This window comes from Acinonyx jubatus, chromosome C1 (genome assembly GCF_027475565.1).
Source record: "Acinonyx jubatus isolate Ajub_Pintada_27869175 chromosome C1, VMU_Ajub_asm_v1.0, whole genome shotgun sequence".
Lineage (NCBI taxonomy): Eukaryota > Metazoa > Chordata > Mammalia > Carnivora > Felidae > Acinonyx > Acinonyx jubatus.
In genome coordinates, this window is record NC_069381.1 from 41,424,687 (window position 1) to 41,442,214 (window position 17,528).

At 37.7% G+C, this 17,528-nt stretch overlaps 1 protein-coding gene across 4 annotated transcripts in view; it reads left to right on the forward strand.

The window, feature by feature from the left end:
- ZFYVE9 (zinc finger FYVE-type containing 9) overlaps positions 1-17,528 on the forward strand; it is a 210,457-nt gene that overhangs the window by 61,362 nt on the left and 131,567 nt on the right. For 3 of the 4 annotated variants that reach the window (XM_027059196.2, XM_027059199.2, XM_027059200.2), the window contains exon 2: positions 13,722-13,827. The gene's annotated coding sequence lies outside the window, so the exon portion shown is untranslated. Of the gene's footprint in view, positions 1-13,721; positions 13,828-17,369; positions 17,468-17,528 lie in introns of all 4 variants that reach the window. The other variant, XM_053214032.1, reaches the window with a different exon arrangement.

Below are 17,528 nucleotides of genomic sequence, written 5' to 3' on the forward strand. Positions count from 1 at the left end.
AGAGGTAAGGGTTAGAGAAATCTGAGTCATTCGTATGGAGATGGTAGATGAAGACTTCAGAAAAAAAGGGAGCCAAAGATAGAAATGGTAGAGACCTACAGTCTCTTTGGATTGTCATTAAATAATATCATGGTATTCATAATTAGAATAAATAATTTGAGCATGGGCTTGTTTCATCCAACTTAGTTGTTCTGAGCTTTGGCTGAGATAATGCATGTTTTGTTCTTAAATTTGACGTTGTTAAAAGCAAGTTATAGTACTCTAAATGCTCACAAAGAGTTGTCAAACCAAGAGCATACATGGTATCTAGTTTTACCACAAGTATTAAGATAAAATTTTAAGAACCTACCAATTTGGCTAATTTTCCAGTAGTTGGTATTTTGCAAAATATATTACTTGTAGTGACAGTGTTAGTAGTGAGTCATCCAGTGTTACATGTATTCTTATTATTACTCTTGGTTCATACAAATGGTGATACACACTTTGTCAGTCTGCTACCTACAGTGATCCAAAAGATAAGACCTTCCTCCCAGTGAATTTGTCTTTTGTTTATTACCTACTTGTAGATTATAGAATATCTGAGTTAGTATCTGATTTTGGAAATTTTCGGTATGCAGTTAAGGTTGAAACTATGATTTTCACATTGTCTCAATTTATATCAAACTATTTGGGGTATATTTGTTAATACTCTTGTTGCAAGTTAAAATTTGCTTAAGAAAAAAAGAGTTATATAAATATATCAGGATATTTCACAGAATCTAAAGGTAGGTATTGCAGCTGTATCTCTCAGGAATAGTGTAGAAGGGTCTAATTAATTTAGCTTAGATCAGGAGTGCACACCTGGTTAGTAAACTAGTCAGGTTAATAAGTTTTCCTGGAACATGGTATTTAATCTTGTAATAAAAATTTACATGTCTGCATGGGGTGAGAGGCAGGCAAGTCTAGAATTCTGTTGGCCAAGATAATCGAAAAGATACGTACTGTCTAGAAAGTCAAGGTATGGAGCACCTTGGTAGCTGAGCCATTTGAGTGTCCAACTCTTGATTTTGTCTCAAGTCAGGATCCCAGGGTCATGGGATCAAGCCCCGCTGTCGGACTTCACACTGAGCTGAAGCCTGCTTAAGATTGTCTCATCCTCCCTCTGTTCCTCTCCCCACTTGCTCTCTCTCTCTCTCTCTCTCACACACACACACACTCTCTCTCTCTAAAGTAAAATAAAATAAAATAAAACAAATAAATAGAAAGTCAAGGTATGGACTTGGGCTAATATAGAGTTAATTAACGGTTCCAGTCATGGAACAAAAATCTATGTGCTACTTTAGCGATATTGTATATCTTAATAGTTTCTGCCCTATATCATGTATACACAAATTCATGTATATGGTCTTGAGTCTTATTACTGCAGACATGAAAATTGTTCATGTTCCTTGTTTTAGTGCCAATCTCAAATCAGTTGCTGTTTTAGGGTTTCAGTGCATATGTATATTTGGTACATCTGTTACCATCACATTTCCCAATATTTTTTAAACTGTGCTTTTTTGTTTAGTGTGTACCAGAGGAAAACAACCACCTGGTTCTAATAGCTCTTGACTGAGAATTCAATGTTTGTGAAAGATGCCAGATTGAAATCCTGGAAATTGAAGCCTTGTGTGAATGTGGAATAGCAACAGTGTCAGCTCCCCGAACCTGCCCTCTTAATGTACTTTGGTCTGATCTTCAAGAATAAAGCTCTTCTCAAAGATTATCTCATTTCTTTTTTCTGCCACTGTGAGTGTGTTGATATTCAATGGGCTTTTTAAAGATCAAATATACTTAGGCTCTTCAGAAAGTTTAACTGTCAGGTTACTTTTTTGTTCCTGTATTTCTTTTCATTGTTCACACTTGAGTTGATCACTTAAGATCAGTGGCCCTAATGGATTATTAATTGTAGAAACAAACCAGCCTGCTGGTTGGTGTTATGGTTCAAATCATACTCTTCCTTTCTCTTATAATTCTTGCACACAAATAGCTTTTTGATGATGAATAATAGCTACCATTTATTGAGCACTTGTATATCAGATGTAAGATGAGATAAATAGGCATGTTATATGAAGTCATTCTTCATCATTAAAACTGTCCTGCAATGGATAGCTGTTAAGTGCTAGAGCATGAATTTGAACCTGGATTTGCCAGAGTTCTACGTAAATGGTGTCTCACCAAACTGTATTGACTACTCATAAAAAATGTTTTTGAATTAAACATCCGAGGAGCAAGTCTATTATATTTTGGTAATGGTTGTTTTAAAATTCTAGTTCCCTGAAACCAAGAGTACACTGTATACAATGTATGTTAGTTAACCTGACAATAAATTATATTTAAAAAAATAACAAGGAATAAAATTCCAGTTCCAGTTTTGCTCGACATTCCATGGTTGTATTCATAGATACTCTTGAATCGCACTTTTTCTTTTAAAAAAAGGTAAAAGTCATCAGGGGCGCCTGGATGGCTCAGTTGGTTAAATGTCTGATTCCTGATTTTGGCTCAGGCCATCATCTCGCCATTTATGGGTTCAGGCCCCACTTTCTTGCTCTGCGCTGGCAGCACAGAGACTGCTTGGGATTCTCTGTCTCCTCTCTCTCTCTGCCCCTCCCCCACCCAAGCTCGCTCGCTCGCTCTCTCTCAAAATAAATAAATAAAATTATAGTTAAAAAAAGGTAAGTCATTGAACTAATGGGAGCCGTCTGAAGAGTTGAGATCATGGGTAGAAAGCCTTGATAAAACATGGTTTAAAGTTTGAACTGTTCTTCAATATGCAAATTCATAATTTTATGTTAGCATTAACAGGTTTTCAAATAATAAGTACATAAGAGCTTAGCAGTCTAAGCACAGCTCTGGGTTCCTTTGTGTGGAAAAATTTTCTAGGTGGAAGTGCTTTGAAAGTTAGTTCTTTAGTTATTTTATTTTGCATCTGAGTGTTTAGTGAACACTTACTGTGTGCCAATTATTGTGCTATATATTATGAATACAGTGATAAATAAGACAGAAGCAGTCCCAATCCTGAGAAACAGGACGCTCACTGGAAGGGAGAGAGAAACAGTTTTTTTCTTTTAATTTTTTTTTTTAACGTTTATTTATTTTTGAGACAGAGACAGAGCACGAATGGGGGAGGGTCAGAGAGAGGGAGACACAGAATCTGAAACAGGCTCCAGGCTCTGAGCTGTCAGCACAGAGCCCGACGCGGGGCTCGAACTCACGGACCGCGAGATCATGACCTGAGCCGAAGTCGGCCGCTTAACCGACTGAGCCACCCAGGCGCCCCAAAAAAGTTTTAAAAAAATTCATAATTCAGTTGATAAGGTGCTATGATAGAGGAAGTAAAAGCTATACAAGAAAGAAGGGACATGGGGCACCTGGGTGGCTTAGTTTGTTAAGTGTCCCACTTCAGCTCAGGTCATGATCTCACGGTTCATGGGTTCAAGCCCCGCATCCGGCTCTGTGTTACAGCTCAGAGCCTGGGGTCTGCTCTGGATTCTGTATTTCCCTCTCTCTCTCTGCCCTTCCCCTGCTCATGCTCTCTCAGTCTTTCTCAAAAATAATAATAAACATTAAAAAAGAAAGGACACCTATTTGAGGCTTAGATCAGAAGGTTGTTGTTGTTTTTTTTTTTTTTTTTTTTTTTTGAGAGAGGCAGAGAGTGCACGCATGTGTACACTCATGCAAGTTGGGGAGGGTTAGAAGAAGAGGGAGAGAGAGAATCTCAAGCAGGCTCCATGCCCAGCATGGAGCCAGATGTGGGGCTCGATCTTACCACTTTACCACCATGAGATCATGACCTGAGTTGAAATCAGGAGTCAGTTGCTCAGCTGACTGAGCCACCCAGTCACCCCCAGAAGGGTTTCATAGAAAATTTAATGTGTAGGGTAGGATAAGGAGGATAAGTAAGAATTAGTAAAGTAACAGTGGAAGGGGCAGAGTATTCTAGGCCTAAATGTATGAAGGTCTATTTTGTTACGTTTGTTTTAATAACAGCTTTACTGAGATATAAATATTTGACATACCTATCACAAGATTCATTCTTTTAAAGTATACATTCAGTGGTTTTCAGTATATTCACAGAGTTGTGTAACTATCACCACTGTCCAATTCCAGAACATTTTTATCACACTGAAAAGAATCCCTGTACCCATTAGAGGTAACTCCCTATTCTCTACTCTCCCTAGCTTCTGGCAACCACTAATCTACTTCCTGTCTCTAAGAATTTGCCTGTTCTGGACATTGCATATAAATAGAGCCATATAGTATGCAGTCTTTTGTGACTGACTTCCTTTCACTTAGCATAATGTCTTCAAGGTTCATCTATACTGTAGCATGTATTAGTAGAAAGTCTGTTTGGAGGCATGGAGATGGGCAAGATTAAGAAGTAAAAGTTCGGTTGATTAGAATGACCAGTGCATAGAGTAAGAACCTGAGAATAAAGAGAAGTTGTCATACTAAAGAGGTAAGCAGAAACCAACTCAAACAGAACTGTGTTTTAGAGATAGGGACTTTAAGGGCAGTCGGAACCATTGAGTGGTGTTAAGTACAAAAATAATATAATCAGATTTGTGTTTTGCATTTGCATAGAGAACAGGCTAGATGGACACAAAACAGGGGGCAGGGAGAATAGTTAGGATTCTTACAAAAATCTGGGCAACAGAAAGATGTCAGTGATATGGAATATGCCAGTGGAAATGGAGAGAAATGTATGGATTTGAGAGGCTTAAAAGGCAGTATTGGTAAAACTTGGTGTTAGACTGAATGTAGAGGTAGAAGGAGAGGAGAAGTAGTATCTAGAATGGCGTTCAAGGCTTTGAGTTTGTCACCTGGGTGGATATGATTCATAGACTCATTAAGGAGCTGGCTACCTAGATAGGTTTCAGGGTGCTGATCTGTAAGGAGTTCTAAAATGGCACTGGAAAGTTGATGAGATGAAAAATGTATTTACCAGAACACTTGGTAGAATGTTATATATCCTTTAGAGGAAAACTTTAATAAGCTTCTTTGGAAGAAGGTAAGATCCCCTCCCTCACCTAGCTTCTTGCTTGAATAATGAGGTATTTCCCAAACTATACTCTCAGAAGCTCAAAGGCTGTTTTATTTAGTGGTATATGCAAATTTAGAGTCAGCTAAATAGTTGAGTAGAGAAGAGGCTATCACTGGATCTTCTTTTTTCCCTGTCCTTTTTATGGTTCTTACCCTTTCCCTTAGAATATTTATATAAGATTGGGTTGAAGAGTATCAAAGTACTAACTTATTACATGTGTCTATTGCTATGTAATAAATTACACCAAAACTCATGGGTTTGAGCCCCACATCTGCTGCGCTGTCTCTCTCTCTTTCCCTTGCCTCTCTGCTTCTTCCCCACTATGCTTTCTCTCTCAAATAAATAAACTTAAAAATTAAAAAAATATATTAAAAAATAAATAAGTTACACCAAAACATAGTGGCTTAAAACAATAATTTAACAAAATCGTCAAGGAGAAAGCAGGCAAAAACCTCTTTGATCTTGGCTGCAGCAACTTCTTACTCAACATGTCTCCAGAGGCAAGGGAAACAAAAGCAACAATGAACTATTGGGACCTCATCAAAATAAAAAGCTTCTGCACATCAAGGAAACAGTCAGCAAAACTAAAAGGCAACTGACCAAATGGGAGAAGATATTTGCAAATGACATATCAGATAAAGGGTTAGTATCCAAAATCTGTAAAGAACTTCTCAAACTCAACACCCAAACAACAAATAATCCAGTGAAGAAATGGGCAAAAGACATGAACAGATACTTCTCCAAAGATATACAGATGGACAACTGACACATGAGAAAATGCTCAACATCACTCATCATCAGAGAAATACAAATCAAAACCACAATGAGATACCACCTCAGACCTATCAGAATGGCTAACATTAACAACTCAGGCAACAGCAGATGTTGGCAAGGATGCAGAGAAAGAGTATCTCTTTTGCACTGCTGGTGGGAATGCAAGCTGGTGCAGCCACTCTGGAACACAGTATGGAGGCTCCTCAAAATATTAAAAATAGAACTACCCTATAACCCAGCAATTGCACTACTAGGTATTTATCCACAGGATACAGGTATGCTGTTTTGAAGGGACACATGAACCCCAATGTTTATAGCAGCACTTTCAACAATAGCCAAAGTATGGAAAGAGCCCAAATGTCCATCGGTGGATGAATGGATAAAGAAGATGTGGGGTGTGTGTGTGTGTGTGTGTGTGTGTGTATAATGGAGTATTATACATATATATATATGGAGTATTATATATATATACACACATATAATATATATACATATATAATATATACACATATACATGTGTATATATACTGTATATACATATATAAATGGAATATTATACATATATATGTATATATAACGTATATAATATATATAGTGTGTGTATATATGCATATATAATGGAGTATTACTCGGCAATCAAAAAGAATGAAATCTTGCCATTTGCAACTATGTGGATGGATCTAGAGTGTACTTTGCTAAGCGAAATTAGAGAAAGACAAATATCATAATGACTTCACTCATATGTGGAATTTAAGATACAAAACACATGAACATAAGGGAAGGGAAGCAAAAATAATATAAAAACAGGGAAGAGGACAAAATATAAGAGACTCTTAAATATGGAGAACAAACAGAGGATCATTGGAGGGGTTGTGGGAGGGGGGATGGGCTAAATGGGTAAGGGGCATTAAGGAATCTACTCCTGAAATCACTATTGCACTTTATGGTAACTAATTTGGATGTAAATTAAAAAAATAAAAAATAAAAAAATAAAATACAATAAACAATAATTATTATCTCTTTTGCTTCTGGGGATTGGCTGGGATCAGCTGGGTGGTACTCAGGGTTTTCATGAAGTTGTAGTCAGACAGTGACTGGGGCTTGCCTGAGGTTTGCTTCGCTTGAGGCTTGTTCATATATGTAAAGGTTCATGGGCAAAATCATCTACATGTGGCCTTTCCATGTGGTCTCTCTGGTATGATAGCTGGATTCCAAGAGTGAGTATCCCAAAAAGACCAGGCAGAAACTGTGTTTTTGTGACCTAGCTTTGGAAGTTTTGCTCTGTTAGTTAAGGTAGTCATGAAGGTCTGCCCATGTTTAGAAGAAGGGAACATAGATTTCACCACTCCTGTAAGAAGATCGTGTGGGATGGGAGATAATGTAGCAGCTGTCTTTGCAAATACAATCTGCCACACCTAATTTGAGAGTCTTGGATAGGGAACAAAGAAAATTACTTTGGAAAATTGAATGCAATTTTGTACATACTGAGTTTAACTCCTTGTCAGACTTACTGGTGGAAATGTTAAAAAGTTTGGTTACTAAGCAGATACTGAATTTGTTCTATGGTAAATAGTATTAATGAGAGCCAAGATAGGAAACACTATTTAAATGAGAACACTTTCTAGTTTATCCTTGTTTTCTTCTTCTATTTTAACCTGTGGCCAGGATTTTGGGAATTACAGTCTTTTCCCTATTTAACAGTGGTTTGACATAATGATTTTTTGACTTTAGGTTCATTCTAAAGCAATACACATTTAGTAGAAACCATACTTCAGATTTTGAATTTTGATTCCTTCCCAGGCTTGTAATATGTGGTATGATATTCTCTTGGGATGCTGGGCAGCAGCAGTGAGCCATGGCTCCCAGTCAGCCATGTGATTGCAAGGATAATGAGCCAGTACACTTACAACCTCTGTACCTATTCAACCATTCTGTTTTTCACTTTCAGTACAGTATTCACTGAGTTACATGAGATATTCAACACTTTGTTATAAAATAGGATTTGTGTTAGATGATTTTGCCCACCTGTAGGCTAATGTAAGTGTTCTGAGCATTTTTAAAGTAGGCTAGGCTAAACAGTGATGTTCAGTAGGTTAGGTGTATTAAATGTGTTTTTGACCTAATGATCTGTTCAACTTATGATTAGTTTATTGGGACATAATCCCATTGTAAGTTGAGAAAGATCTGTATTACCTTCATACATCTCTTCTGTTATAAACATGTCCATACAAGGGTTTCCTATAAATTGCTTGCATTTTAAAAAATGTTTATTTATTTTGAGAGAATGTGAGCTGGGGAAGGAGGAGCAAGAGAGAGAGAGAGAGAATCCTAAGCAGGCTCTGCACTGTCAGCACAGAGCCTGATGTGGGGCTTGATCCCATGAACCGTGAGATCATGACCTGAGCCAAAATCAAGAGTCAGGCGCTGAACTGACTGAGCCACCCATGCATCCCAATCGCTTGCATTTATTTATTTGTTTGTTTATTTATAAATGTTTATTCATTTTTTGAGAGAAAGAGAGACAGAGCATGAGCAGGGGAGGGACAGAGAGAGAGAAAGGGAGACACAGAATCTGAACCAGGCTCCAGGTTCTGAGCTGTCAGCACAGAGCCTGATGTGGGGCTTGAACCCACCAACCATGAGATCATGACCTGAGCCGAAGTCTGACGCTTAACTGACTGAGCCACCCAGGCACCCCTGCATTTTTATATTTTAAACATCAGTTTTATTCCTGTCATTTTCCTTATAGGTTTATTTTTTTTAAACTTAGTTTTAAATTTTCAGTGATTCTTCTTTCTCTCTTTTCCCATATATAATTAAAATTTAATCCCAGAAAAGTAATCGTCCAAAATCCTTGTTTTTTCCTATCCTGTTCCATTTTCAGTTTTCATAGTCAAAGGTAAAAATTTAAGTAGCATGGGTCTTAGTAATTGAAATTCATGTCTCTTCAATTCTCTTTTCTATTATTAACAAATAATAAATAGGGGCACCTGGGTGGCTCAGTTGGTTGAGCCTCTGACTCTTGATTACAGGTTAGGTCATAATCTCACTGTACCTGAGATCCAGCGCCATGTCGGGCTCTGTGCTGACAACGTGGAACCTGCTTGGGATTCTCTCTCTGTCTGTCTCTGCCCCTCCCTTGCTCTCTCTCGCTCGCTCTCTCTCAAAATAAATAAATAAATGTTTAAAAAAACAGAAATAATAAACATTCATTCCATGAAAAATTAGGGCTACAGAGGATTGAAAAAAATGTAAATCACCTGAACACTACCAAGAGTTTTTGTATTATATTTTAGTGTATATTTCTTAAGACTTTAAGGTTTTGAGACACCTGGCTGGCTCAGTCAGTAGAACACATGACTACTCTTGATCTCAGGGTTGTGGGTTTGAGCCCTATGTTGGGTGTGGAGGTTACTTAAAAATAAAATCTTAAAAGAGACTTAAAAATTTTCCCAAAACATGGGGAATTTATAAAATTTGTACATTGGGGTGCCTGGGTGGCTCAGTCAGTTAAGTTGGTTAATTAAATAATTAATTAATTAAAATAAATAAATAAATAAAATTTGTACCGTTAAAATGGCTGCTTTCAATTGACATTTAGATTTTTTCCCCAATATTTAACTATTTTAAACATCAGTCTAACAGTTAACTTAGTTTATATCTTTTCTCTTTATCTAATTATTTCCTTGAGGTAAATCTCTGGAATGTAATTGTTATGTCAAAGGGCCTGTGTTTATATAGTAATGATCAAATTTCCCAGTTATTGCACCTGGCTTGCTCAGTTCGTGGAACATGCGACTCGTGATCTCCAGGTCATGAGTTCAGGCCCCATGTTGGGTGTGGAGCCTACTTAAAAAAAAAAAATTCCCAATTATTTAAATCCTTGTCACTTTTTTTTCCCTCTTCCACTGGAGAATTTCTCTGTTTTTGTTTGTCTCTTGCATTTACTTACTGTCTCTTTTTCCCACAGTACACACATCCACAAATATTTATTAGGTAGGAAGAAGTCTTCATCATGAGATTGATTACTTAAATATGGACTTCATCAGTCTCAGTGAAGACAGTCCTTGTTCTCAATGGACTGACAGTTCATTGGGGGAGGTAGATGGGGATACTGACAATGTAAATTAATTTGGTAAGTGCTGCCATTAGTAGAGAGCATGCATGACACGAGCATAGGGTGACTCTTCTAAAACAGGCTACAGAGAATCAGGGAAGGCTTCCCAGGTTGAGTTGAGAGTGAGTTTGAGTTGAACCTTGTGGTAACGCAAATTAGCTAGGCAAAGAAGACTGGCAAAAGTGTCTCAATATGGGCATAGAGCATGCAGTGAGAGAGAAGTATGATAAAGCGTCTCACCAGAAATTGGGTATTTTTGTATGATTGGAGCTTAGGGAAGTAGTGGAGAACAGTTTGCAAAAGAAGCAGAGACCAAGTTCTGAAGGGATCTATATGCCATGCTAAAAAACCACACTTCATTCTTAGGGGAAGGAGTAAGGGGATTTATTCATTAGCTAGAAAAGCACAGTCAATCTGGGTAGTAGTTGTGGTGACAAATGAAGACCCATCACTGACATCCAGATGTGTCTATTAAGTAGGTGAGATAGGAAGGGGATAAGGTGAGAACTGATGAGGGCCTAAAATAAGGCAGTTGTAGAAATAGAAGGAGGTAGATGTAATTAAGAGCTTTTTATTTGGAATCCTTGCCATGGGAGGTGTGTTATATGCTATACTTAATTAAACATCCTGGATATTTTGAATACCTGCTATATGACAAGCACTGTGCTGGGGTCTTGGGATAAAAGTATGAATAAAAGGGTTTCCTGCCTTGAGTGGCTTATTGTTATGTAGAGTGCAGCAGATTGCAAAGAGAGAAATTACCATGTAATGTAAAACATGTTGTAGGTGTAAGTACGTTATGAGAGCATAGAGAACTAAGCAATTATTAATTTCATATTAGGAGGTGACATTGAGCAGAATCTTGAAGTTCTGAAGTTTTTTTTCCTGCATATCTTGAACTGTATTTAAGGCATTTTATATTGTATTTTATGTGGTATATCCATCCACTTACAGAACTTCTTTTGTTCCTTCCAAAAAGCAATTACATAATGCCAAAAGACAATGAAAAGTCTTCTACCATAAAGTGTTCATTCTGGTAAAAAAGTACTAGATAACCGTTTCTTATCTGGAAAGCATTACTGGTTCCTTGTCTATTTATCTTTCCCTTTGTTTTTCTAAACTATTTCTTAGTTTGTTAGGACATTGGCAACTTTTAAGGCTACTTTTGAGAAAGAATACAATATTGTATTCCATTATATGTCAGTTCTCAAAGATAAGATAAAGACTTGTGGCTAAATAGGAAGGATTGACCCCCCCCCACCCCCTTTATTTTTGTCTTCCTAAAACTGCACTGAAATGATAGGAAGAAACAACAGAAAAGGAAAACAACAGTGGATGGGAACTTTCAGTGAATGAAAAAAGTAAAGAAAGGTCTTAGAACTGAAGAAGCAATAAATTGTAGATGTGATGAGAAGCAAGTCTACACCCGCACAGAACCTTAGAGAAACTTATGGAAGTTCTAGGGATCTCTGAAGGCTTAGGTGAGGTGTGGTGCTGAAAACAGAAATTGGTTGGTAGTCTGTGCAAGGAGTGGTTAGTTATGCTGGTATTCTGTCCTAATTATGTAGCTAAGTAACGTTATCCTTGTCCTGCAGGAGACAAAAGGTTTATTTTCTGGAAGAATTGAATTATGAAAGCTTTGCATTAAGAAATCTCAGACATATCAAAAGGTAGGAATAGGTGCAGGGTTGAAAGTAGCTTGACTAAGGGAAATGTAATGTGAAGTTATAAATGTAAACTTGAGAACAGTCTCCATCTTGTGTGAGTTTCCTCTAGGCACATTTAAGCTCCTTAGGGGAACACAGGGAGTCAGACAGTTGGATTTAACCAGACTTGAGGCTTTGCCAGCTGAGGCTAAAGGTCAAAAGAATAAAACTCTAGAAGAAAAACCTGTGATGTTTGAGATAGCTACATAATATTATTGGACTTGCCTCACACATGACAATAGATACAGACATACAGGATTTAACTTGGAGTCTATAGAGTTAATTTTATTTGTTTAAAAAAATCTTCAGTTAGGTAGATATTAGAGGAGAGGATCTTACTTTTGCCTCATTCATTTTGACTTTGGTACTTCTACTTGTATAATCCTTTCCTACTTCTGATGTGATTTAGTTCTTTGATAGATGTAAGCCTGGTTCTTAGCATCAACAGCACTTCTCATTTAGAATTTTAACAAATACATATTTTTTTTCAAGTTTTCAAGATAGGAAAATTTCCCTCCCTCCCCTCCCTCCCTCCCTCCCTCCCTCCCTCCCTCCCTCCCTCCCTCCCTCCCTCCTCCCTTCCTTCCTTCCTTCCTTCCTTCCTTCCTTCCTTCCTTCCCAAGTTTATTTATTTAGAGAGAGAGTGGGGGAGGGGCAGAGAGAGGGAGAGAGAGAATCCAAAGCATGCTCCCCATTGCCAGTGCAGAGCCTGACATGGAGCTTGAACTCACAAACTGTGAGATTCTGACCTGAGCCGAAATCAAGAGTTAGATGCTTAATCAACTGAGCCACCCAGGTGCCCCTCACCAGAGATTGTCATTCTCTCTCTCTCTCTATATATATTTTTTAATGTTTATTTTTATTTTTGACAGGGAGAGAGAGAGAGAGAGCATGAGCAGGGGAGGGGCAGAGAGAGAGGGAGACACAGAATCCAAAGCAGCCTCCAGGCTCTGAGCTGTCAGCACGAAGCTGGACGCAGGGCTCGAACTCACAGACCGCGAGATCATGACCTGAGCTGAAGTTGGACACTCAACCAACTGAGCCACCCAGGCGCCCCCATTCTATATTTTTTATTGGTTTCTGGAAACTTGAATTTTCGGGTTTTTAAAAATTCTCTTATTTTTTAATAAGTACATTATTTTTCCATCAGTTAATGGAATTGCATTTACAATAATGCCAGAAAAATTTCTTTTAGTGTATATTATCTTTAAAATTAAGCGATGTTCATTAGATCATCTCTAAGATACTTTCCTGTTCTGAAATGCTATGATTATATGTTTGATATTTTATATGGGTAATATGAGATTCTTAATTTTATTCGGATTACAATTACCAATCTTGTTCAAGACTAAATTAGGCTCCTAAAGAATTTCAAATCTTCTCTAAACAGCTACAGAAGTATTTAAATTGGACTACTGTAACTTCATGGATATTGTCATATATTCAGAAGAAGGAAATAACATTTGAGGAAGCTTTGAAAGCTTTGTCTTTTGCATACCGCTAGTAGTAAGGATAATGTTGGGCTAATAGATCCATTGCTTCTAAACAATGGAGGAGGACTAGAATCCTAAGAGGCTCCATTTGGAGGAAAACAGTTGTTTTGCAATAAAAATCTCAACAGGAAGCCTCTGAATCTCAATTTAAGAAATCTGTATGTACAGGAAAAAAAAAAGACATTCTAGTAAAGCAGCAGTTTTGCTAGCTTTGGATTCTTGGAGGGCTTACTGTAATACAAAATAATTGGTATTTTTATGAATTAACAGAGTTAAAACCATTGGGTAGAAAGTGCCTGCCTCTGAGGTTTTATTTTGTATTATCCACTGAAAATAAAAAATATTCAAAAATTCTTAACTGTTTATGCAACGTTTAACCTTTGGCCTTCTTAGACAGTAAAATGTGTCTGCTGCATTTCATAGTAGCCAGGTCTTTGAATCTGAAGATGTAATTTTTTATTTAAGCCCCATAGCTGTCATTTGTCTGGCTGTGATAGGTTTATATGAAGAAAATTAGGGCTTATTGCTTTAGCAAATATAATGAGCAATGTGTTTTTTTTTTTCTTTAGGATCAAATAGGGCATACTGAATCAGCAGGACTGGCTGGTGGTGCAGCAAGCATCATGAGTAAGCACAGGGAAGTCTGTCCCTTATCACGTGTGTAAGGGGAAAAAGGTAAGAAAACCAATGTTCTATTTCTGTTAGAGATTGAACTTAAGAAAACAGCTAAATCTACAGAAAATAATGCTCATGTATATATGCTGCTTGCTTCATTTATAACATTGCCTCTTGTTAAATCAGGAGTATAGTTTTAAAAAAAGATTTGACTTAGATCCAGAGGAAGGGTATTTTAAAATTACTGTTGAGTTATGTCAAAATTCTAATTTTTCTGCCAGTGCTTGGCTTTTTCCTTTTAGAGTCAGCTTCTACTTTGAGCATAAAAAGGTAATTTCAGCATGAAAAAGAACACGGATTTGAGCAATATTGTTGGTAGAAAAAAAAATAGTGATATATCTATCCAATTAATCTTATTTCTATTTCTTAGTCATCATGTAAGAGCAAAGCAATTAAAGCTAATTTTGGGGCAGGGAAGCAAATATAGATTTAATTACATTATTTTATTTTGTATTTTTAGACTAATTGTGAAGAGCAATAATTTCCAGCAGAAAATTGGAATTATTTTACTAATTCTTGTAGAGCAGGAATCATTGATTTTTTTTTTTTTTTCCTGACTAGGAATCATGTTTGATTTCTTTTAGGTCATACAATTACTTAAGGGGCTGGAAATGGTAGGGAGGGTTGAGGATGTATGGGTAAGATGAATTTCAGAAACTGATTATACCATTCACTAATGGCATGTTGCTTACTCTGGCTGAGTTTAATTTTCCATGTAAGCTTTAAGAATAGAGGCATGAGTCTGACAGTGTGTGATAGCAGAGTGAGCTCCTTTTCAGTTGAGAGTGGAGTAGAGAGGCCCTTAGTAGTTAGTGCCTTCCTCATCAAAACTTCTGGGCCTACAGTTGGAAGGGTATTTCTTATACCCTAGCCACCTCATGTAGAGGCATAAGAAGGGGGTGCTGGTTTTTGCTTTTACTGGGCAAGATCTTATTCTTCAGGTATTACCTCTTTAGGAAGTTTTCAACCTACTGAAAAAATTATCAACAATAATAAAAAATAATCAGTGGTAATCAATTATTAGAGTATTTGTCACAGTAGCCTACCCTACCTCCCAAATACATCCCTGCCTCAGTCTGATTTAGCTTCACTTCTTCTTTGGCTCCATAGCCCTCAGGGCATATATCAATTAGTACGATGTTTTATATTTTAAGTTTATTCATCCATCTCCTCTATGAAACATTAGGCACCTTTAGGTCAAGGACATTGTCTTATTTTTTTTTTTTTTAAGTTTTATTTATTTAGGTAATCTGCACATCCAACGTGGGTTTCAAACTCATGACTCCAAGGTCAAGAGTCATATGTTCCTCCAACTGAGCCAGCCACGTGCCCTAAGGACATTGTCTTATTTGTCATTATAATCTAATGACAAGGACAGTGCCTGATACTCCATGATGTTTGGTGCACAGATGTATGCATGTTCATTTTAATTAGTATATGGCATAAAGAGGAAGTACCAGTGAAGGAAACAAAAGGAGCAATCAGATTAGTGCTATAAAAGTGGAACCCCCTAAGGTTGATTCAAGGGAATGTCCAAAAGGACTATGGTCAATAGAATAAAAAAAGAAGAGGTCCAGAAGCGCAATGCCAAACGAAGAGGTCCTCAGGAAGAAAATGTACAAAATTAAGTAGTTCTATTTCTTTTCTTTTTTTTAAAAAAGGTTTCTTGATGTTTATTTATTTATGAGAGAGACAGAGCATGGGCAGGGGGAGGGGCCGAGAGAGAGGGAAACAGACTCCAAGGCAGGCTCCAGGCTCCGAGCTGTCAGCACAGAGCCCGACGTGGGGCTCGACCTCATGAACCATGAGATCACGACCTGAGCCAAAGTCAGATGCTTAACTGACTGAGCCAGTCATGTGCCCCTATTTCTTTCTTGAGATATACATGTATAATATTTAGTGACTTCTATTTTGAATAAGACATGGATGCTTTTATAAGAAGGCAGGTAAAGAATCCTGACGTAGGGGTGCCTGGCTGGCTCAGTTGGTGGAGCATGGGACTCTTGATCTCAGGGTTGTGAGTTCAAGCCCCACATTGGGAGTGGAGCCTCCTTAAAAAAATAAAAAAAGAATCCTGACTTCAGATTTGTTATTTATTTTTTTAAATACTTATTTTTAAGAGAGAGAGACAGAATACAAGTGGGGGAGGGGCAGAGAGAGAGAGAGGGAGACACAGAAACTGAAGCAGGCTCCAGGCTGTGAGCTGTCAGCACAGAGCCCATTGCGGGGCTCGGACTCACAAACCGCGACATCGTGACCTGAGCCAAATTGGACGCTTAACTGACTGAGCCACCCAGGTGCTCCAGGGTTTAAATCCTCTGGGATACCCAGCTTATGCAGTGAGAAGACTGCCCCTCTCCCAAGCCCTCAGGAGACCACAGGGTTTTCTTTGGAAGATGAAACTAAAGATGCTCAAGACTTGAGGACATTAAACATAACTGACGAGGAATCGGGAACCATGCATAGTGAAAGCAGGAGGATTAAGAGAAATCCTTTATACTGAAAAGTGAGACCCTTCCCCCTCACTCCTTCCTTTACTTTTCTTTCAGAAGGTAATTGCCTAGTATTATATCTCTCTGTACCCCCTTGTAGGAAAGTATATGAGCCTTCTCTAAAGTCTAAAGAAAAGACCCCTCTATACTGACATTTAGAGGTCTCCCAGTGAAGTAACTATGTTCCCACCTGATCACCATGCAGTGGAAGCCTCCTGGTTGAGAAGCCAGACATGCAGAGCTTCCAGTTGGCTTTAGTACTTCATTTATTCAATAAATAGGCATTTGGGGAGAGCCTCCAAGGGGAAAGAGAACAAAACACAAAAGTACAAAAGAGGAACTTGGAGGAAAATAATACAGGAAATAGAAGAAAGTTTGAGGAAAAAAGCCCAACAAACTGTAGGTAATTAGTAATTGCATCAGAGAAGTTAAGAGAAGAGATAAGAAGTTATATGCATGAAATAAGATGACGTAAAAATCATTAGAAAAAGAAAGTGCTCTGGAAATTAAAAATATGATAGACACTTCTGGTGTATTTAAAAAATTTTATAAACTATCTTAAGCTTATAGAAAAGTCACATACAAAGAACTTTTTTTTTCTCTGAACCATTTGAGAATAAGTTGCTAGCGCATGATCTTTGAAATTGTGTTTCTAGCAAAGAAGGACATTCTCCTACATAACCACAATATATTAATCAAAATCAGCAAATTAACATTGATCCATTACCACCAACTAATTCTTAGATCTTATTCAGGTATTGCCAGATGTACAAATAATGTCCTCTGTATCAAAAGGATCTAGTTTAGAGTCATGTGTTGCAGTCATGTCTCTGTAGTCTCCTTCTGTTTGGAACATTTCTGCAGTCTTTGACTTTTTTGACCTTGACACTTTTGAAGATTGCAGACCAGTTATTTTGTAGGATGTTCTTCAGTTTTGGTTTGTCTGATGTTTCTTTATGACTAAATTCAGGTTATGCAGCTTTGTGGGAATATCACAGAGTGGTGCTGTTTTTGTTTTTAAATTAACGCATTTTATTTTTTTAAGAGCAGTTTTAGGTTCTGGTGCCTGAGTGGCTCAGTTGTTAAGTGTCTGACTTCAGTTCAGGTCATGATCTCACGGTTCGTGAGTTCAAGTCCTCCCACATCAGGTGAGCTCGAGTTTTCGAGTGAGTCCCGCTTCTCTCTGTTTCTCTCTACCCCTGGGGGATT